Source organism: Rhinolophus sinicus, chromosome X (genome assembly GCF_036562045.2).
Source record: "Rhinolophus sinicus isolate RSC01 chromosome X, ASM3656204v1, whole genome shotgun sequence".
Lineage (NCBI taxonomy): Eukaryota > Metazoa > Chordata > Mammalia > Chiroptera > Rhinolophidae > Rhinolophus > Rhinolophus sinicus.
The window spans coordinates 102,225,880-102,249,899 of record NC_133768.1 but is presented as its reverse complement, the minus strand read 5'-3'; the positions used below and the strand labels follow the sequence as shown (position 1 = coordinate 102,249,899).

Here is a 24,020-nt window from a genome sequence, read left to right as displayed (position 1 = left end):
TTGGATGAGGCTTCAGAGGGGATTTTTTTGTTGGTTCATTTGTTTCTCCTTAATAGTGGTAACTGTTCATTCTAGGAGCCCATTTTTTATTTCTGGATATACTTAAATGTGACCCAACAAAACCTGCTGAATCAGGCAGGTAATAATATTCTCAGTCCAACATGCATTTTAAAGTTATAAGAAAAATGTCCTCATTTGGCTAGGTAACTGCCTCTGAAATCAAGAAGGATTCCTGAACATATCTTGAGCAAGGCAGGAACTTTAGGATGAAACAAATATTCCTATATGGATGTCTGAGTTCTGATATGTTTATTTTCCAGGCATCATCTATCTTGAATTGTCAATTACACTACTATTTAATAACTCAGGAAGGCTCTGAAGGTGGGAGTTTATCCCCTAATGTGGCGCACTTGGCAGTGATGCCAGAAGAATAGCAAAGAAATTATTCAAGGCAAAAACCCTCATGCTGGGCTTTATATCAGGCAGACTCTGTTAGTTATCAAATTGCCAAAACCAGACATTTGGGAACCTGTTATACTTATGCTATTGCAACACATGAAATATCACCCCATTCCCACCATCATCACATATACTTGTATTACCAAATAGAGAAAAATTTTGTGTAAGGCATGACAGATGTTTGCTTCAGAAAGTAACGAAATGGGATTTGGGCAGGAAATCATTTTTACATGCATCAGGAAGGGTAAAACACAAGCCTTAACAAATCAGCAACCTTGGGCTCTGAGGGCCAGAAGGAGCAGAGCGAACTAGATGAGCTAACCGGTTGCTTTCACTCTTCCTTCCCATGGGGACCTAGAAGACCTAAACATCATCCATCTTTCTATTGCCCTCAAATATCAGCCCAATATACAGAGAAGTTAAAATATAAAAGTATGTACAACTACGTACCTTTACCCTAAAGACATGCAGTTTAGAATAGGATGAATTCTATAGCTGAAGTCGAGGGTATGCATCTACTAGGAAAAGAAAATATGCATGGGGAAAGAAGTGGGACAAATTTTGAATACCTCCATCTTAATGTAGAGCTTTGTTTTGAAAATTTTGACATCAGAATAAGAATAATAAATACAGTTCTAGTTACCACTACAAAGCAAACAGAAAACATTTACAGAGTAGCTCTGATGGGCTTGGCATTGAGTCTATCACTGCTGGGAATAGAAAAATGAATGAGTCATGGTCCACGCCCTTGAAAAACTCATACTGTAGAGAGAGAAGTAGACATATAAATAATTACAGAACACGGGGAGACATCATCAAAATGGCGGCATGGGGTGAGCCTCTGTAAATATCCCCTGGAATTTACAACTAATCGAACAACTATAACTCCACAAAGGACTCCCTGCACAGCAGACAGGCAAGACGAAGAGGCCCACTACTGAATTCACCTAAAGGTGGGCAAATCACGCAAGTAGGGGAGAAGTGTGGAGATGGAGCCGTGAGGACTTGCCGCTCCGAGTTCGCTGCATCCTGGAACTACCGCAGCTGTGGGAGAGTGAAGAACTCGGACTGCTAGGGTTCCGCTTATGGCCCACAGGGCTGAGGGGACAGCATATAACATGGTTGAACCCAACACTCACGGCAGAGACCTCAGAGAAAAGACTGAGGGAAGAAGGCTGAAAAAGGTGGTTTAAGCCCTCACTGCTGTAGAGAATGGAAGCCTTAGCACAGAGACCAGCCACCACCTCCCTACACTCCCAGAGATCGCCCAGCCCACACCTGCCCGGTGCAAGAAGTTGAACAGTAGCAGCGTCAGATCAAAAGAACAGGATATTTGCTGTTCTGAGAATTGTGGACCACAGATACAGATTTGCAGCCCAACTAGTTCCAACAAAGGAGAGAGAGCTGTGGAAGCAGGACAGGCTGTGGGGGTGGTCATGGATATTGCGCTGGGCCACCTCTCACAACTCACGCCACCCCTAGCCCTACCTCTCTGGGTGGATACCTGCAGGAGTAAATGGAACTGCTGAAACATGCGGGCTCTGAATCTGGTGCAGGAAGAACTTTGGAACTTCAAAAGCTCTCCACATACCCACACGGACACCACGCCCTGTGACCCAGGCAAACTATTAACAGAGGAGAAGCCTGTCTCCCAGGAAATCCCCCCATTGTGTAAGAAGCTGGAATAGTGCAGAGAAAACATAGCACTACCATGTGAGAGAGAATAAAAGGCTGCAGTTGGAGAGAAAATAAAACATTATACCAATAAGTACTGGAAAACAAAAGAAAGACCTCTTCCTATCAACCTGTTGCAGAAGACAGTCCTGTAGATGTCTAGGAAGAGGAATAATAAATCAGTAATTGCCATGAATAACCAAGGCAACAAGACAGCTCAGGAAGAAAGTGAAAAGTCTCCAGAAAAGGAACTTAAAGATATGGAAATATGTGACTTAAATGACAGAGAATTCAAGATTGCAGTTCTGAAAAAACTCAACAAGATGCAAGAAAATACAGAAAGGCAGTTTAATGAACTCAGAAACACAATCAAAGAACAACATGAGCACTTCACGAAAGAGATTGAAATTTAAAAAACAAAACAAATAGAATTTCTGGAGATTAAGAACTCAGTAGAAGAAATTAAGAATGAAATAGCCAGCTTAGGTAGTAGAGTTGACCAGATGGAGGAAAGAATCAGTGACATCGAAGTTAGAAACCTGGAAATTACACGGATGGAAGAAGAAAGAGACTTGAGACTTAAAAGAAATGAAAGAACTCTACAAGAACTTTCTGACTCCATCAGAAAGAGCAATGTAAGAATAATGGGCATACCAGAAGGAAAAGAAAGAGAGAAGGAAACAGAGAATATATTCAAACAAATTGTCGATGAGAACTTCCCAAACTTGTGGACAGAACCGGATCCTCGAATCCAAGAAGCAAATAGAACACCTAATTACCTCAATTCCAACAGACCATCTCCAAGGCACATTGTATTGAAGCTGTCTAAAATCAACGACAAAGAAAGAATCCTCAAGGCAGCCAGGAAAAGAAGACAGTAACCTACAAAGGAAAGCCCATTAGATTATCCTCAGATTTTTCAGCAGAAACTCTACAAGCCAGGAGGGAGAGGAACCAAATATTCAAACTATTGAAAGAGAGAAATTATGAGCCAAGAATAATATATCCAGCAAAGATATCCTTTAGATATGAAGGAAGAATAAAGGCCTTTCCAGACATACAGAAGCTGAGGAAATTTTCTAATACATGACCTACACTACAAGAAATACTAAAGGAGACTATTCGACCACCACATACAGGGACAATTTGTGGCAACAAAACATAAAAAAGGGGAGAGTAAAGGCCTGAACCCAAATATGGGAATGGAGAAAGTAAGCATGCTGAAGAAAATGGAATACTCCAAATATCAAACTTTCTTTTACATAAACTTAAGGGTAACCACTCAAAAAAAATCCAGAACTGAAATATATACTGTAATAAAAGAAGAAACAGAGGGAAACATCATAGAATACCACCACACAGAAATAATAGACAACAACAAAAAGGCAAAGAAACAATGGAGACACAGCCTTACCAGAAAACTAAAGATAGAATGACAGGAAATCCTCACATATCAGTAATCACCCTAAATGTAAATGGACTGAACTCACCAATAAAAAGGCACAGAGTAGCAGATTGGATCAAAAAACTAAACCCAACCATACGCTGTCTCCAAGAGACACATGTAAGCTACAAGGACAAGCATAGACTCAAAGTGAAAGGGTGGAAATTGACACTCCAAGCAAATGGTACCCAGAGAAAATCAGGTGTAGCCATAATGATATCAGATGAAACAGACTTGAGGGTGAAAAGGATAACAAGAGACAAAGATGGAAATTTCATAATGGGAAAGGGGACTATACAACAAGAAGACATAACAGTCATCAACATTTATGCCCCAAATCAGGGAGCACCGAAATATACCAAGCAACTACTAACAGAACTAAAGGGAGAAATTGACCAAAACACAATTATACTAGGGGACTTAAACACGTCATTGACAGCTATGGATAGATCATCCAAACAGAAAATAAATTACGAAATAGCATTCCTAATTGACACATTAGATGAAAAGCACATAATTGACGTATATAGAGCACTTCATCCTAAAACATCAGACTATATATTGTTTTCTAATGTACATGGAACATTCTCAAGGATAGACCATATATGGGGACATAAAATCAGCCTCAGCAAATTTAAGAAGATTGAAATCATACCAAGCATATTCTCTGATGACAAAGGCTTAGAAATTGGATAGCAACTGCAAAAGAAAGCAGGAAAAAACACAAATACATGGAGATTAAACAACATACTTTTAAAGAACAAACGGGTCAAAGAAGAAATTAGAGGAGAGATCAAAAGATACATAGAAACAAATGACAATGAAAATACATCCTACCAAAATTTTTGGGATGCAGTGAAAGCAGTTTTAAGAGGGAAATTTATATCATTACAGGCCTATCTCAAGAAACAAGAAAAATCCCAAATAAATAACCTCATGTTACACCTTAAAGAACTAGAAAAAGAAGAACAAATGAAACCCAAGGTCAGCAGAAGAAAGGAAATAACAAAAATCAGAGCAGAACTAAATGAAATAGAGAACAAAAAGACAATAGAAAAAATAATGTGACAAAGAGCTGGTTCTTTGAAAAGATTAACAAAATTGACAAACCCTTGGCTAGACTCACTAAGATAAAGAGAGAAGACACTAATTAACAAAATCAGAAATGAAAAAGGGGAAGTTATCACGGACACCACAGAAATACAAAGGATCATCCAAGAATACTATGAAGGACTATATGCCACCAAATTCAATAACCTAGAAGAAATGGACAAGTTCTTAGAAACATATAGCCTTCCAAGGCTGAACCATGAAGAACTGGAAAATCTAAACAGACCGATCACCAGTAACGAAATTGAATCAGTCATCCAAAACCTTCCCAAAAGCAAAAGTCCGGGACCAGATGGCTTCACTAGTGAATTCTACCAAACCTTCAAAGAGGATCTAATACCAATCCTGCTCAAACTCTTCCAAAAAATTGAAGAAGAGACAGTACTCCCTAACTCATTTTAGAAGGCCAACATTACCCTGATACCAAAACCTGGTAAGGACAACACAAAAAAAGAAAACTACAGACCAATATCTCTGATGAATACAGATGCAAAAATCCTAAACAAAATTCTAGCAAATCGAATACAACAATGCATTAAAAGATTATTCATCACGACCAAGTGGGGTTCATCCCAGGGCACAAGGATGGTTCAACATCCACAAATCCATCAATGTGATACATCACATAAACAAAATAAAGGACAAAAATCATATGATTATATCAATTGATGCAGAAAAAGCATTTGACAAGATACAACATCCATTTATGATTAAAACACTTAATAAAATAGGTATAGAAGGAAAATACCTTAACATAATAAAGGCCATATATGACAAGCCCTCAGCTAATCTCATAATTAATGGTGAAAAACTGAAGCCCTTTGCTCTACGTTCAGGAACACGACAGGGCTGTCCCCTATCACCTCTGCTTTTCAACATAGTGTTGGAAGTCCTTGCCAGAGCAATCAGGCAAGAGAAAGAAATAAAAGGCATCAAATTGGGAATGAAGAAGTTAAATTATCACTCTTTGCAGATGACATGATGCTATATATAGAAAACCCTAAAGACTCCACCAAAAAGCTATTAGAAACAATCAACGAATACAGTAAAGTTGCTGGCTACAAAATCAACGTACAAAAGTCCATTGCATTCCTATATACTAACAATGAAATCTCAGAAAAGAAATACAAAAACAATTCCTTTTGCAATTGCAGCAAAAAGAATAAAATACCTAGGAATAAACTTAACCAAGGATGTGAAAGACCTATATGCTGAAAACTATAAGACATTTTTCAAAGAAATTGAAGAAGACACAAAGAAATGGAAAGACATTCCGTGCTCATGGATTGGAAGAATCAACATAGTTAAAATGGCCATATTACCCAAAGCAATATACAGATTTAATGCAATCCCCATCAAAATCCCAATGGTATTTTTTAAAGAAATAGAACAAAAAAATCATCAGATTTGTTTGGAACCACAAAAGACCCCGAATAGCCAAAGCAATCTTAAGAAAAAAGAACAATAATGGAGGTATCACACTCCTTGACTTTAGCTTGTACTACAGGGCTACAATAATCAAAACAGCATGGTATTGGCAGAAAAACAGACACATAAACCAATGAAATGGAACTGAGAACCCAGCAATAAAACCTCATAAATATGGACAGACGATTTTTGACAAAGAAGCAAAACACATACAATGGAGAAAAGACAGCCTCTTCAATAAATGGTGCTGGGAGAATTGGATAGCCACGTGCAAAAGAATGAAACTGGACTGCTATCTGTCACCATGTACCAAAATTAATTCAAAATGGATCAAAGACTTAAGCATAAGACCTGACACAATAAACTGCATAGAAGAAAACATAGGTACTAAACTTATGGACCTTGGGTTCAAAGAGCATTTTATGAATTTGACTCCAAAGGCAATGGAAGTAAAATCTAAAATAAACGAATGGGACTATATGAAACTTAAAAGCTTCTGCACAGCAAAAGAAACCATCGACAAAATAAAGAGGCAACCGACTGAATGGGAGAAGACTTTTGCAAACAGCGCCTCCGATAAGGGGCTAATATCCAAAATATACAAGGAACTCATGAAACTCAACAACAAAAAAAACAAACAACCCAATTGAAAAATGGGCAGAGGACCTGAAGAGACATTTCTCCAAAGAGGACATACAAATGGCAAATAGACATAAAAAATGCTCAACATCACTAATCATCAGAGAAATGCAAATAAAACCACAATGAGATATCACCTCACCCCAGTCAGAATGGCTATCATCAACAAGACAAATAGTAACAAGTGTTGAGAGGCTGTGGAGAAAAAGGAACCCTCATACACTGTTGGTGGGAATGCAGACTGGTGCAGCCATTATGGAAGGCAGTGTGGAGGTTCCTGAAAAATTACGAATAGAATTGCCATATGACCCAGCAATCCCTCTCCTGGGTATCTACCCAAAAAATCTGAAAACATTTATACATAAAGACACGTGTGCTCCAATGTTCATTGCAGCTTTGTTTATGGTGGCCAAGACATGGAAACAACCAAAATGTCCTTCGATAGATGAATGGATAAAGAAGTTGTGGTATATATACACAATGGAATACTATTTGGCGGTAAGAAAAGATGATATAGGAACATTTGTGACAACATGGATGGATCTTGAGAGTATAATGCTAAGCGAAATAAGTCAGACAGAAAAAGCAGAGAACCATATGATTTCACTGATATGTGGTATATAAACCAAAAACAACAAAAGAACAAGACAAACAAATGAGAAACAAAAACTCATAGACATAGACAATAGTTTAGTGGTTACCAGAGGTAAGGGGGTGGGGGGTGGGAGATGAGGGTAAGGGGGATCAAATATATATCGTGATGGAAGGAAAACTGGCTCTGGGTGGTGAACACACAATGGGATTTATAGATGATGTAATACAGAATTGTACACCTGAAATCTATGTAATTTTACTAACAATTGTCACCCCAATAAATTTAAAATAAAAAATAAAAAATAATAATTGCAGAACACTTTGATGCATTGTCTAATGCCTCTATCGTAGCCGTTATTACTACTATATTCAGTAAAGAATCCGTTGGGGCCATGTTGCAGATACACCATTGACATCACCAACTCATAAGTATGATTGTTCTATTTTTTGGCTACCCATTCCTGTCCTAAATTACTCCCAAATGAACCTTTCCTAGACTCTTGAAGTGTTTTGTTTCATTAGAGGATTACATAGTTTTCCAAACCAAAATATAATGTTAATTTTCAAATCTCCATTAAGTACACAAAGCTTCATAAGATATATCAAAGATGCTCTTACATTAGCTACATATAGAAACTTCTGAAACATAAACTACAGTGGAAATGAATAGCTTTTGACAAAGAAATAATAGAAGGGAGATGTTTGTTTCTAACTATAAAAGATCCTGTTACATCAACCCACCAGTCTCTCAAGGATTGCAAAAAGCAGCTAAGGTGTCAGAGTATGCCATTACCTTTTACTATTTCTGTCTCAAATAAATGAATTCAGTATTTCAATTATATTCTTCCCTGTGGGGTAGGATAGCTAGTGTATTATTTATTAAAAAGGAATTAAAATTAAAATGCTAGCACTTCCATAATTCTGTCTAATTTTTCATCAATGAAAATAAAAAATGAAATTTGCAGAAATTGAAACACATGTAGGTCTCATCCACTTAATTCCCTCAATTCTGATATTAAACTTTTGAACAAGATATCCCTTTGGAAGTCTGGCTCTAAATAACTAATTTATTTTCTCGTACCATTGTTAGAGAAAATCATAATCTTAATCAAAAACTAATTTCTTGACGTATCTGAAAGATAATTCTTACTGGATATTCTAACAGAAAAAAAATGGAGGGAGAGAATTATCCGGAACACTCCTGTAGGTAGTTACAAATAAACCCGAGTGAACGATTTTAACAGAGACTCAGTAGGATAGCAGTGATGGGCACTCTTTGCAAACTCACCTAAGTGGCTTTTTTGATGTGATGACGTGATGACTATAAAAAAAAAAATAGTTGAGCCTGATTTCCAAGCACTCGGTATGAAGAGAAACTCACAGAAAGAATCTTCCGTTGCCTCCCCATACAATTCTAGAGCCCAGTCTGAGGAACATGCGAACAGTGCTAACATAAAAATGCCCAAGGCCACACAGCTGTCCAAAAACTTCCAGCTTGGTCGTGAAAGTTGCTTAGAAGCTTACTCTAACTGGCATAGCATTTAAGCCATCTGTTTTGTACCAAACAATACATATGCCGTATTTAAAAGGCAGTCAAAGAGTGTGGAAGGATGATCCACTCCCCCCCAAGATTTCTCAGAGCATGGATTGCATACAGCTGATATCTAGCTCTGCAAAGCTCCTTTGAAGAATCATGTCCACGACATGGAGTCAGGCACCCACAATATAGGGGCATCCTTACATTTATTCACAGTCTCTGTTCTAATTTGCTGTGCAAACTGCCTTTTATTCAGTGTCCTAAATGGTCCTTTTCATCCCAGTTTTGACTCTTATGACTTATTACGATATTTACAGTCTTAAAGGAAGCACTTTATGACTTTTCCTTGACATATCCAAATTGCAGGCATCACTACTCTTGAGTTTTGAGGCCATTATTAAGTAAAATAAGGGTTACTTGAACACAGCACTGTGATACCACAACAGTAGATCTGATAATCAAGATGGCTACTAGGTGACTAATGGGCAGATCGTGTATACAGCATGGGTATGCTGGACAAAGAGATGATTTATGTCTGGGTGGGATGGAGCAGAATGGCACGAGATTTCGTCACACTACTCAGAATGGCGCACAACTGTTTATTTCTGGAATTTTCCATTTAATGTTTTTGGACCGCAGTTGACCACAGGTAACTGAAACTGTGGAAAGCAAAACCACGGATAAGGTGGGACTCTCCAGTGAGGAGAGAAAGAAATACACATGTAGACATAAACAGTTTAGATAATTTTAGTTATTCATTCATGCTCTGAGAAGGCAAGGTGGGGGGGATGTAGAGAGAGTGACTAGAAGGGCTGCTTTAGCTTGGGTAATCAGGGAAGGCTTCTCTAAGGAGGAGAGGATTGACTTGAGACCTGACTGCTGAGAAGGAGTCATTCATCTGACAAAATGAAGAATGAGAGTGCCAAGTAGAAAGAACAGCAAGTTAAAATGCCCTGAGGTGGAAATGATAACAGCATGTTCAACAGTGAAAGAGAAAGCCAGTGTGGCTGGAGCAGAGTAAATGTGGGAGGGAGTAGAAAGAGATGACGTTAGAAAAATTAGGCAGAAGACAGATCATTTTTAAAAGCCTTATACGCCATAAGAAGAAGAATGGATACTCATCTAGTTGTGAATGGGAAGTGCTTCAAATATTTCAAGTGGTAGAGTGGTAGGTCTGACTTATGTTTTAAGACATTCACTTTGGCTGCTATGTGTAGGATAAATTTCACGGGAGGGGAGGTCATGTGAGGAGACAGGGACACTAATTTTGAGGTTAATGCAATAATTCAAACGAGGGACAATGATGGCTTGGACTATGGAATTAATAGTATAGATGATGAAAAATAATCAAATTTAGAATATGTTTTGCAGATAGAAGACTTACTGATGGATTGAATGTGGCACGTAAGGAGAAGACGGGGATGAAGGATAATTCCTAAGTTTTTAGCCTGAGAAATTGCGTAGGTTGTGATGCTATTTTCTGAAATGGGAAATGCTTGTTGGGATGCATTACTGGTAAGGGGATCAATAGTAGGGTTTCAATAAATATTTGTGGACTTAAAGATTAAATATTTAAAGCATGAAGTTTTACTGTCCAAACCCATTTGGGAGGAAATTATGCACACACCTACTATAACTCTAAGGGTATATGGGTATTCAAATTTGGATTGGATCACATGCATGTCTGAAAGCCTAGTTATTGCGAAAAGTTGGGACAAACACTATTAATGCAACCATGTACCATTAACACACTTCAAAAATTAACAAAATCACATACAACAAATAAAATGGGTAATAATGGGGTTAAACCAATAGCGTTTTAAAATTAAAAGCAAGAAAACAACCACAGAAGATCACAATCACCTCAGGACAATAAGGAAAATGCACATGGACTGCTGACCAGATGTACTTCCTGAAAACCATGGGGACTGCAACATCTATGTGTGAGCATGCCCAGTGGGAGCTTACAATGTGGCTGAACACCTACCAGGTTTCCAAGCAGAATCCCAATTTAAGCCCTCAGGACACATCAGCAATGTGCTCATGTTGGTTTCTGAATACTGAGCTTCGGTAATCTTTAATATCTCACTTAGAAGTTAGTATAGGTAGCTTCTGGTTATACATAAAATGAAAGTTCTGGACTTTGATGTCATTTGTCTTTGTCAATAAAAGGGAGGATTCGCAATGGGATTTCATTCAGATCCTATCAGGAGGATCCTTATGACCCAGTGTTGGTCTTGGGACCCTCTTATGAGAACTTCTACCCTAATGAAGCACTTTCCATAGGTTTAGGTAGGGCAAGCAGAAAAAAATTAGCATCTAATTCAAAGGTTACCTCCTCTTTGTAGCCATTCTCAAGTACCTCCTCCCCAACAACCACTCACTCCTCTGAGCTCTTCTGTCACTTAATGCTCGCATCACTGCTTTGGCTCCCTATGTCTTGCTTCACATACATTTTTTCCCAACTGGATGGTACTTCCTTGGCCCTCATAAGGCCCATGTGGCATGCCTCATTTTATGATTGCCTATAATAGGGGCTTGGTTCACACACACACACACACACATATATATATATTTTATTAATTTTAGGTGTACAAAATAATGTAATTGTTAGACATTTCACCCCTCACTAAGTGATAACCCCCCTCCCCAATCTAGTGCCCCTCTGACATCGTATGTATCTATTACAAGTTCATTGACTCTATTCCCTATGCTGTACTCCACATCCTGTGACTATATCTATATTAAATTATAGTTGACATACAATATTATTCAGCTTCAGCTTCAGGTGTACAGTGCAGTGGTCAGGCATCTACACCGTCCATGAAGTGGTCTCCCTAATAAGACATATACCCATCCAACACCCTACAAAACCTTTACAACATTATTGATTACATTCCCCAAACTGTTTTGGGGCAATATTTGGGGCAATATCCCCGAGGCAATATTGTAGTTACAAATTTGTGCTTTCTAATCCCCTCCTCTTCTCCCTCATCCCCAACCCCCTCCCATCTAGCAACCATCAGTTTTTTCTCTATATCTCTGAGACTATTTCTGTTTACTTTGCTCCTTTATTCAGTTCTTTAGATTCCACATATAAGTGAGATCATATGGTATTCGTACTCTCCATCTGATTTATTTCACTTAATGTAATGTTCTCTAGGTCCATCCATCCTGTTGCAAATGGTAAGATTTCATTCTTTTTTATGACAGAGTAATACTCCATTGTATAAATGAACCACAGTTTCTTAATCCAGTCATCTACCGATGGGCATTTTGGTTGTTTACATAGCTTGGCTATTGTGAATAGTGCTGCAATAAATATATTTGTTGTTTTTGATGGATATCAATGGACATTATATAAGCAAATTAATCTATATCCATCTATATAGATCTATATATTTGTTAATGATAAGACCAATGATTTCCTTATGAGTTATTGTAGTATAAGCTCTGACAGTAGGGACTTTTTTTTTTATCTCAATATTTTTCTATTGATTACATATTGAAATAATATGGTAGCTATATTGGATCAAATAAAATATACTGTCAAAATTAATTTCACTTATTTCTCTTACTTTTTTAATGTGGCCATTAGAAAAAAAATTATTACATATGTGACACATACGCGAGAGTGTAGACTGACAGAGCAGTTCCTGAGTAACTCTAATTGCACTAACAGAACTGTTTATGGATATGCAAGGCAGATATTCAGTTCGTAGGTACCCATATGACTCATGGGCAGTGTCTGTTCTGAGTAGGCAGTGCCTGCATCTTGATGGTTCTTAAATATTTTCAATTTCACACGTGTATACCCTATGAACCACCTATCCCATTCTTAAGAATACTTCCCAGAGAAACTCTCTCACACATGTCTGTAACATAACCAGAGAAATGCAAATAAATATGAGATTGACTTGACACCCATCAATATGCACACAGTATGACCCAGAATCTTTTTATTTTATTTTATTTTATTAGTTTCAGGTGCACAAGACAAAGCAAAACTTAGATGTTATCATTTATATCCCTCACACTGTGTGAAGCCCCCTCCCCCCATCCACTATCCCTCTGTACGTTCCCCAAATTAATTTTCAAAACCCCATGAACATGTTGTGGTTACCGACTATTTTCTAAACCTCTCACCTTCCCCTTATCCCCACCCCCCCGCCCCTCTAGCAACCCTCAGTTTTTCCTCCATGTTTCCAAAACTGTCTCTGATTAGTTCATTCACTTATTTTCTTTAGATTCCGCATATAAGTGAGATCATATGGTATTTGTCTTTCTCTGTCTGACTTATTTCACTTAACATAATGTTCTCTAGGTCCATCCATGTTGTTGTAAATGGTAAGATTTCTTTCTTCTTTATGGCTGCATAATACTCCATTGTATAAATGTACCACAGTTTCTTCATCCAGTCATCTACCAATGGGCATTTCAGTTGTTTCCAGGTCTTGGCTATTGTGTATAGTGCTGCAATAAACATAGGAGTGCATAAAGATTTTTGAATTGGAGTTTTGGATTTCTCCGGATAGATACCTAGGAGTGGGATTGCTGGATCATAAGGTAGTTCCATTTTCAGATTTTTGAGATACCTCCATACTGTTTTCCATAGTGGCTGCACCAATCTGCATTCCCACTAACAGTGCACCAGCGTTAGTAGGGACTTTTTTCTTTTTTGTAATGCAAGTGCCTGGCTTAAGCTTTTTTTTTAATTTAAAATAACATTTATTAATTGATTGACTTAAAATAGCATCAGTAAACTCATTACACATTAACATAAATAACATTTTTATGAAAAATAACTATTTTCCCCCAAAAGAATGAATTGTTTTACATTTTAATATTTATTGACTAGCTTAACAGAAAGCAGCTGGGTTCTTACATCTGCTTTTGCATTCAGGCTGTTGTGATGTTTTTGTTGAAGTAGATGAAAACAATTTGCTTCACACAGATAGGTAGCTAGGAAGGAGAAAAGTGTTTTTAAAGTAATTGTGAATATTCTCATTTGACAAAACACAAAAATTCGACAATTGATAGTTTCTTAAATGTTAGTTGCAATACGGAATCTGAAACCATGTAAATGAAATTTTAGTATTTACATTACAATCCATTGGTCTGTTTTGTACTTTGAACAGATCTTTTGCCCATGCATGATTTTGTAACATTATGCACTGGTCATTTGGAAAATATAGGTTCATTGGATTATTCAGATATTCCAAATATTGACACATTTCATTATAAAATATTTTTTAAATCACAATTGTTAATATCACCACCCATCTCATTAGAAAATTCTTTAAGTTGGGGCAGCTCCCAAGCTCACAGTAGCAGATACAAGTTTTTAAAAATTCTAATATCTACTTAAAAACCTGGTTTTTATCTTTGGCAAAAAAACTGTGAGTTCAAGAATAAATTCAAAATGGATTAAAGACTTAAATGTAAGATCTGAAACCATAAAACTCCTAGAAGAAAATATAGGGACAAAGTCTACAGATATTACCCAGAGTAATATTTTTACTGATATATTCCTTGGGCAAGGGAAGTAAGAAGAAAAAATAAACATATGGGATTACATCAAACTAAAAAGATTTTTTAAAGCAAAGGAAGCCGTCAATAAAACAAAAAAAGGATCCTACTGAATGGGAGAAGATATTTGTCAATGATATATCAAATAAGGGGTTAATATCCAAAATTCATAAAAAATTAATTCAACTCAACACCAAAAAAACAAACAGCCCAATTAAAAAATGGGCAGAGGACATGAAGAGACATTTTTCTAAATAGGACATACAGATGGCAAACAGACATATGAAAAAATGCTCAACCTCACTAACCATCAGAGAAATGCAAATAAAAACCACAATGAGATATCACCTCACCCCAGTCAGAATGGCTATCATCAATAAATCAACAAACAAGTGCTGGCGAGGATGTGGAGAAAAGGGAACCCTTGTGCACTGTTGGTGGGATTGCAGACTGGTGCAGCCACTATGGAAATCAGTATGGAGATATCTCAAAAATCTGAAAATGGAACTACCTTAGGACCCAGCAATTCCACTCCTAGGTATCTATCCAGAGAAATCCAAAACACTAATTCTGAAAATTTTATGCACCCCTATGTTTATTGCAGCACTATACACAATAGCCAAGACATGGAAACAACCGAAATGCCCATTGGTAGATGACTGGATGAAGAAACTGTGGTACATTTATACAATGGAGTATTACGCAGCCATAAAGAAGAATGAAATCTTACCATTTGCAACAATATGGATGGACCTAGAGAACCTTATGCTAAGTGAAATAAGTCATAAGTCAATCGGAGAAAGAAAAATACCATACGCTCTCACTTATAAGCAGAATCTAAATAATAGAATAAATGAACAAACTAATCATAAACAGTCTCAGAGATATAGAGGAAAAACTGAGGGTTGCTAGATGGGAAGGGGGTTGGGGATGAGGGAGAAGGTGAGGGGATTAGAAAGCACAATCAATCGGTAACTACAAGATTGCCACTGGCTTAAGCTTTGATTGCCAAAGCACCCATTTTAAAGAGGCATCCACTTCAAAGATGGCTATCTTAAATAAACACATTGCCAGTTACAGGACTAGGTAAAGAGCTAGGTTGTTCCCCTCCCCCAAGCTTCTTGGTTTTAAAGATCTGTTTATTTGGAAAACTGACCATTTGGGCCTTCTCTTTCCAAGCTTTAAATTGCCACTCTTATGGTATAAATTCACCAATAAACAGTGAGCCCACAAAACCCTATGCCTCCACCCTCAATCCCAATAACAGCAGAACCCCAGGCCTGCATGCACACTCTCACTCCCCCCACCCCTGCGCTCGCTGTGTAGCCCTGTAAGTAACAAACCTTTTTTTTTTTTTCAAAGTTTCATGATGGTTGTTCCTGAGGGTGTCTTCCAATCATAAGAACCACAAGAGCTGGTCTAGCCACAACATTGGTTATTGATAGGCTGAGACTGGCACACAACAGTTGTTTTACAGTCAAGTAATAGCATTATGCTGCTATAGCTAAAAATATCAGCATGTGATACCAAAATTGAAACATATGACATCTCAAACACAAAATAATATACTGGGAGCCAAACAACAGAATGTTGATTCTGTATATGAACTGTGCAAATGTTTTCTTAAATGAGACTGAATAAGTTGTCATGGAAATTGTTCTAATTTGAGACTTACTGGATACACCAATATTTCGTTTCTGTACCTGCAGCATCTCCCTAAATGTAAGACATGCAGCTTAATAGGAACTATAAATTTTGTTAAAAGTCATAGATTAGGTCTAGATCTTTGTCATGGTTAGAAAAAGAAAAAGCATAAAGGGAACGATATTTCTTTTTCTATCATTAAAATTAGAACCTAAATTTTCAAATAGCAACCTGTGTTGTTTTTGAACAGTAAAAGTATGGCATGGCACTATATAATAATTTGCTTCCTCAGCCCACATTCTATCATGCTATGCCTTCCTAAATTGCCTATAAGTAACTGGAAGAATAAGTTGAAACTGGAAGAATAAAACATCTCCCCATCCTCCTCATTCTTCCAATATAGCACCTCACGGGAATGAGAGCACTAACTGAGCCCTTATAAGAAGTAAGTGGTCTCCAAGCTTTTTTTAAAAAAAAAAAATTATTTTTTATTAGACTCAGGTGTACAAAACAATGTACTAGTGAGACATTTATCCCCCTCACAAAGTGATAAACTTCCTCCCTCAATCTACTACCCCTCTGACATCGTATATAGCTGTTACAATTCCACTGACTCTATTCCCTGTGCTGTACTCCACATCCTGTGACTATATATATAATTATAGTTGATATTTAATAGTATTGTGATCTCCAAGCCTTAACAGTCTGATAGCTAAGAGAGGTCAAAACCTATATGGCCCAGCAATGCACCTCTTTCTTACAGTCGGTGAGCCCAAAGAGGAATGATGTGAAAGCTGAGAATGGAGGAAGGCACACTATTGATGAAAATATCCACCAGAAACACACCAACAGTAATTGAAAATTAAAATGCAAGGAAACGGCCATAGTGAATCACAAACCACTCAAGACAGCTTTGAAAATGGGCTGCTGTTAAAATATCCTTCCTGAAAACCGTAAGAACTCCAATAGCAAGCTGTGTGAACATGCACCGTGGGAGCTTTACAATCCTGAATTTGAGTTTTTCAGTAAACTTAAGCACTGTGCTGATTTTAGCTTATGAATGCCAAGCTTTGGAAACCTCTCATCCCTCTCTTTTTTTTAAAAAAAATTTATTGGGGTGACATCCCTCTCTTAGTAAGATAATAGTATGGAATAATGGTCAAAAGCATGGACCCTGGAACCAAATTACATAGATTTCAATTCCAACTCTCCCATTTACTAGCTGTGGGCAAATGACCTAACTTCTCTGGACCTCAGTTTCCCACTCATAAAGTGGGGACAATAAAAGTATCAGCTACCTACAGTAGCTGTGAGGGTTAAACACATTTAATCAGTATTTAGAAATTGCTTAGGTCAGTGCTAAGCATATAGTAAGCTCTATATGTTTGTCAAACAAAAAAGTAGGTTCTCCTAGTCATACATAAAACAATAGTCTCCAGAATTATGTGTCATTTGCCTGCAAGAAACAAGGGAAGGACTCATACTTTTAGATTCATTTATAAGCCATCAGGTGAAAACTTATTGCCCAGCTGTGAGCCTGGAAACACATTTTGAGAAGCCCTTAAAGGCCTCTAATCTAACCTACTCATGTTACAAATTAGGAAACTGGGGACCATGGCAGGGATGGGAGTTGACCAAGGTAACAATTATTAAATTGTGGCAAGGTTAGAAATAGAAGCCAAGTCACTGCTCTCTCTACCAACTGCCTCTCTGCCTTCCTAAGGTTGAGTTTCAAATATATCTTATGAGAAACATATGTGATCTTGAAAAAAAGTCATATTGATAAAGAAGGCATTTATACTAACAAAGTAAATTATATGTTTGGCACACTAGAATCATGTGTTATGTGTGAGACTGCAGTTCTCACTGTCATTGATATTGTTTATTTCTCAAACCTTTTACCAATATGGCTGTCTCTCTCATGTGACTAAATTAAGTAACAAGAGGAATATGTCCTTCTATTAGTATCTCAGTCTGTTTGGACTACAATAACAAAATACCACAGATTACGTGGCTTATAAACAACAGATATTGATTTCTCATAGTTCTAGAGGCTAGGAAGCGCAAGATCAAGGCACCAGCAGATTCAGTGTCTCAGTTTTCCCAGTTCATAGACTAGAGGCTTTTCCAGGTGTCTTTAAATGGTGGGAGGGGTGAGGGGGTTCTTTGAGGCTTCTTTTACAAGGGCATGAACCCTGTTCATGAAGGCTCCATCCTCATGACCTAATTACCTCCCTAAAGCCCCACCACCAAATACCATCACATTGGAGATTGGGTTTCAACATATGAATTTTGGGGGGATGCAAATATTCAGTCAATGACAATTATACATTCAAAAAATGCCTTTTCAGTCAAATAAACTGAACCTCTGAAAGAAAACCCTTAAGGCAATTTTATTCCTCGCACTAACACTTCAAAAGATCTCTCCTTAATGAGTGACTAGGACGATAGTTTAATTGCAAATTTGATTTCCCATATCAAAATGTCTGCATCTTTTAAGCTTTATTATACTTCAAATATTAAATTATTAACAATGTATACAGCACAAGAATTAAACATGAAAGCCAGGTCAGAGGCAATGAGGCACAGTATATATATATGAAGAGCTTGGCCTTACAGTTTTTAAAAAGACATTTCTGGAAGTTGTGAATCCATGTGCTGTTTTTCTAATACCCAAGGAGCACTTAAAGACTCAGTTGCTGAAAAGCAAAGCAGAGATTTGGGGGTACCTCCTAAAATGAAAACCTACCACCTTTCAAATTTACATTTACTTTCATATTTATCACCGATAAAAACCTAGTGAGCTAAGATTGTAAACATGAAAGATTCAATAGCAAACTCATCAACTGAAGTCTTTTTACAGTTCCATTACAGACCATGATAATCTGTTTGGACTAGCGACCTATTAGTTTATCACAACCAATATTGACTTCCAGAGAGCAGTGATTGAGATTTGTCCAAGTGTGTGAATTGCATAAATCATACATTTCCTCCTATGGGTTTCATTAAACACTACTAGAGTAATCAACAATTACATTTCAACAATGAGATATCAATTGAACTCTATGTTATGAATATGTTACTATTCTAAAGAATTAGAAAAAAACAAGTTAATGAACCATGCACGGTACATTATGAAAATCTTAGATTCAGTATGTCGGAACTGGAAGATCTCTTAGACATTGTGCAGTTAAATATCCACCAAAGCAAGGAAATAGCGATTTGGATCAGTGCATTAGTCTTGGAGTCAGGAGACTTTTGGATCCGTGTTCAATATTCTTGCAAGTTTGGGATTGGGGAGTGTGTGTGTGTGTGTGTGTGTGTGTGTGTGTACGCTTCAATATAATTCCCTATTTGAGGTCCACATCAATTTAGTTAATTCCAGGGTTTTTCTCTGAAGCAAATCATAATCTGACCAGGTTTCATTGCCAAAATTGCCCATTTTTGAATATTAACCTTTATAGATATTAACTCATGTTAACTCTTCAGCCATGTCATGTTCATATTTGGAAGAAAAGAAATATAATCTGGGAGAACTTCCACCTTACAGGCATTTGCCATTATTTAGAAATATCATTTTCACATGTGGCTTCTTAGATTTATATTTAAAATATTACATACTAAGAAATTAACTATAGAATCATTCCTGTTGTCTTCTAAAGACAGTGGTACCGGCTAATTTATTTTAGGCAAACAAAGGACCTAGGTGAACAGAAATATCATCTTGAAAATAGAATTGCACAGCAATGGCAATGGCTTGGGTCTTTTTTGTGACTTTGTAGAAGCCTATTGCCACAACACCTTCTCCCAAACTCTCAAGAGAAGATAACATAATCAGATATTAACTGTTTAAACTTTGTCACTGATTTGGGTTCAGCAGCTATTCTGACACGCTTTTCTCGAAGGACACTTTAGCCTTGTATAATCCTTCTTTAAAACTTTAAATGACACTGAGTATACCAAGACCAAGCTCCTCGCCCACGTCATCAGGGCATTGTACCTCTTAGCCTTAACAACCAAACCTACAGCTTGTTGCTACTTCTTCGTTTACAACTCCTACTTAAAAGAGTTGACTCATTTGCCCACTTGCCTAGATAGAATTTGATCTAGATAGTAGAATTTAGAGGACTGCTCCATGCAAACACCCTTAAGGAAGAGCTTCAGGCTGTAAAACTTTTCAGCTATGGTGAGGCATTGGCCCCTGGGCAACAAGGTACCCCACTACTCATATTGCCTGTCATCTGGCCCCTTTTCTTTCAGTGTCCCCTGTGGGACAAGGAATATGGGGAGCTGATGTTATAATGATCTTGTTTTTGCTGTATATGTAATATACAGAGGGTGCTAAAAAATTGTATACACACTTTAAGAAAGGAAAACTGTATTAAAATTGTAATACTCAATATATATCGATAACAAAAGATGAATACAAGTCACATTTGACTTCTGCAATGACAAGAGGTGCTCAAAGTGGTTACCATCAGCATCCAGACACTTCTGATTATGGCAAACTACTGCTTGAGCAATGTTGACCGAAGTGTAAACATCTCTTAAAATGTGTATACATTTTATTGGCACCCCTGGTATTGTCTGAATCTATCTGGACTAATTGTATTTTTACCAACCAAATCTATCAGGTTGTCTGACAGTGCGTGTTGGTAAATAGCCTAAGCTTCAGAGCCAGGTAACCTGAGTACAAATCCCAACCCTCTCAACTTATGAGCTATGTGACCTGGAGCAAGATACATAACCTTTCTTGATTTTTTCATGTTATCTATTATAATCTAAGCCTCTACAACAGTAAAAGAACAAGTTTAATGTGTTAAATAACCAGTCCCCTCAGTGTCATAAAATGAGCTGTACCACTTTTTTTCATCACTTATTTGTTTAATGAGAGTTTTGCACTAGGCATTATAGACAATACAATGACTTCAAGACATGGAACCCTTTTCCATGAAACCACTTAGTTGGGAATACTGGTGTAAAGGACATGCGCTCAATGAGTTATATGCACGATAAGCTCTCCAAGAGTTCAGAGGAGAGACAGACCACTTTGATCTGGGGCCAGAGTGTGGATACAACCTATTTATCTTCTCCATTTTAATTTCCAATATGTTTTAGCAAAATCATAGTTGTTTTTCCTAACTATTCCAGAAATGCACCAACCATCTTATTTAAATGATTTTAAGCACCAACATTATAAACTCATAACTTAACACAGTATAAGTACAAATAAGCACAACACATGAGTCCTATATTTTTGTTCATCTTGTGAAATTTATTTTCATTCAACTGTTTATTACTTTATGCTTAGGAAATAGTATAGACTCATTAAAAAAATTTGAAGAACACAAAAAATATTTTTAAAACACCCCACACCCCAAGATAACCACTACTAACATTTCAGCATCTTTTCTCCCATTTAGTCTATGCATTTTCACACTGTTGAAATAATATTGCATAATTTGCACTCATTTCAAATAACATTCTTTTTCTCTTAATTCAACATGTATAAGGAAGGAAACAAAAATTCCTTAACTCTATTACCTTAATTCACCTAACTCTACCAGCTAACCCCACATGACATTTTTTTTTTAAAGTTACACGTGTGGTTAGCAAATTCAAACAGTAAAATGGTGCCTCTTTCCACCATGTGTGTGTGAGAATATATGCTATATAATGTGCCAAAAGATTTTCAAACAGTCTTTCAATTATTTGCAATTATAAACAATACTGTGTTGAACATTTTGATCAACATATATCACTGTCACATGAAAACGACCACATGAGCTTCACTTTGGGAATCAGGACGAACCCCTCACAAAAATATGCTTCAGAGAGATAGTTTGGGGAATATAATCAATAATGTTGTAAAGATTTGGTAGGGTGTCAGATGGTACTTGTCTTATTAGGGAGACCACTTCATGGACTGTGTAGATGCCTGACCACTGTGCTGCACACCTGAAGCTGAAGCTGAATAATACTGAATGTCAACTATAATTTTATATATATATATATATATATATATATATATATATATATATATATATATATAGTCACGGGATACGAAGTACAGCACAGGGAATAGAGTCAACGAAATTGTAATAGATATATATGATGTCAGAGGCAGAGGGGCAATAGACTGGGGGAGAAGGGTTATCACTTTGTGAGGGGTGAAATGTCTTAACTATTACATTGTTTTGTATACCTGAAATGGAAAAAAAAAAAATATATATATATATATGCTTCAGAGCAGCTATAGCAGAGGTTCAACAAAAGACCTCTATGATTGCTAATCAGGAAAGCACTGCCATACACATTAAGATGCTAAGGAGTCAAAAATCAAACAATGCTTAAACAGAAGCCCCTTTTTGAAAGTCTTGTGCAGATACTCCAAATTACAATGTGCCAAATTACAAGCACCGATTTTCTATTGAATTTTTTCTTAAGTAAATAAATTGATGTTACGTGATCCAGAGTAACAACAGGGATAGTATTCATATTATGATCATTTTTTATTTATTTTTATTTTTTTATTAGTTTCATGTGCACAAAACAAAGTAATACTTAGACATTTATCATTTATATCCCTCACACTCTGTCAACCCTCCTTCCCCCATCCACTATCCCTCTGACATCACACACAGCCATTACATTTCCACTGTCTCTATTCCTAATGCTGTACTCCACTTCTTGTGTGTGTGTGTGTGTGTGTGTATATATATATATATATATATATATATATATATATATATATATATATAATTGTAGTTGACATTCATTATTGCTCAGCTTCAGCTTCAGGTGTACAGTGCAGTGATCAGGCATCTACATCATCCCTGAGGTGGTCTCCCTAATGAGACAAGTGTCCATCGGACACCCTACTAAATCTTTACAACATTATTGATTGCATTCCCCAAATTAACTTTCGTATCCCTGTGGCAATCTTGTGGTTACTGACTGTGCTTTCTAATTCCCTCACCTTCTCCCTTCTTATGATTATTGATAATTAACAAGCAGCTCAGAAAAGGCCAGATTTAAAATAATTGTACATTACCTGAAGATAATGAACAGCATGAAAAAGTGACTCCAAGCTGAATAGAGGAACTAACTCAAAAGGATTAATGCAGGAAACAGAAGAAAAGCTTAGAAAAAAATCCTCAGAGAGATTCAAGAGGATTTTGAATCCATAAAAGAGTAGAACAAGCCACTGTGAATAAAAAGGTACAACTGTAAAGGAAACAGTTTGCAAACATTATAAATATAATTGCCAGATGAAAAAAGAAAATATTTGCTCCAAATAGCAGAAGGAACACAGCTAGAAACCAAATTAGATGTCTGGAAGATCACATTAAAGTACACTTTTAAAATATATTGGGGAGGTGTGGAGGAAGAGAGAGGAAAGCTAAGAAAAAAAAAGTTGTGAAGTATGGAGAATAGATATAGGTGAGTCCGTGTCTGTCTAATAGAATTTCCAAATGGTGAAGAAGAGCAAGGAGAGATGGAAAAACATAATTAAAGGAGTAACAAAAGATACACTTCCCCACACTGAAGACTATTGTTTTGAAACAAAATACTGAAAAATGGCACACTATGGTATGTTGCTTGCAAGAATGGCCATAATTATTTCCCTCCCTGTATCCATGCCCTTTCATAATGTGACTTTGAAGCTTCTCCCACTGAAGACTGGAACCTACTTCCCCACCCCTTGGATCTGACTTGGTGACTTGCTTTGGCCAATAGAGTGTGGTGAAAGTCACATTGTGTTATTTCCAAGCTATGTCTTAAGAGGCCTTGTGCACTTCTATAGTTGCTTGGAACCAACCCTCTGATTGCTATGTAAACAAGCACAGGATCGTCTGCTGGTGGGTGAAAATAATATGAAGCACACACAAGCCATTAGAGCTGAAGCCTGTCTATCACAGACATGTGAATGATCCCAGCTGAGACCAGAAGGGGCCAAAA

The 24,020-nt window shown here is 37.0% G+C and overlaps 1 protein-coding gene across 7 annotated transcripts in view; it reads right to left on the bottom strand.

The window, feature by feature from the left end:
• Positions 1-24,020, bottom strand: part of LOC109436883 (melanoma-associated antigen 8) — a 178,556-nt gene that overhangs the window by 76,469 nt on the left and 78,067 nt on the right. The window contains exon 5 of one of the 7 annotated variants that reach the window (XR_012493484.1): positions 13,829-13,847. The exons of the other annotated variants lie outside the window; for them this stretch is intronic. The gene's annotated coding sequence lies outside the window, so the exon portion shown is untranslated. Of the gene's footprint in view, positions 1-13,828; positions 13,848-24,020 lie in introns of those variants that run through there. 7 annotated transcript variants of the gene reach the window in all.